Raw genomic sequence first — 469 nt, 5'->3', positions numbered from 1 at the left:
TTCTAAAAGTTGCATAGGAGGAGTTTCAGAAGTAGAGGATTGGAGGAGAGTGAGAGGGAGAGGGAAAAATCGTGATATGCCATATATTCTGTACATGAATAAAAATGAGGAAAAGATGATAATAATGATGAAAGTGCGAACAACAGCGATAATTATCATTTCCAAATTCATGAAAAACAAGATTAATGATATCAGCAGCAACAAAATAAATAATTGCAACTTTCAGAAGATAATATTCTGAATGGTAAAAAAATATATATTTTGGGAGACTAAGGAAGAGATTTTTTGACAAAAAAAATCTTGAACATCCGGGACCTGAGAATCACAAGAGAATAAAAAAATTGATAATGTACTTTCGATCTCAGAATCTCGCTTGCTTATATTCATATGAGAAAGAGGATGTCATTTTTCTTAAGGTTGTTTTGGGAAAACCAAACGAGGGATATACACTGATAAAATATTTTATTTG

The sequence above is a fragment of the Penaeus monodon genome, chromosome 23 (assembly GCF_015228065.2).
Source record: "Penaeus monodon isolate SGIC_2016 chromosome 23, NSTDA_Pmon_1, whole genome shotgun sequence".
In the NCBI taxonomy this organism is placed as follows: Eukaryota; Metazoa; Arthropoda; class Malacostraca; order Decapoda; family Penaeidae; genus Penaeus; species Penaeus monodon.
This window is presented reverse-complemented; position numbering follows the sequence as displayed.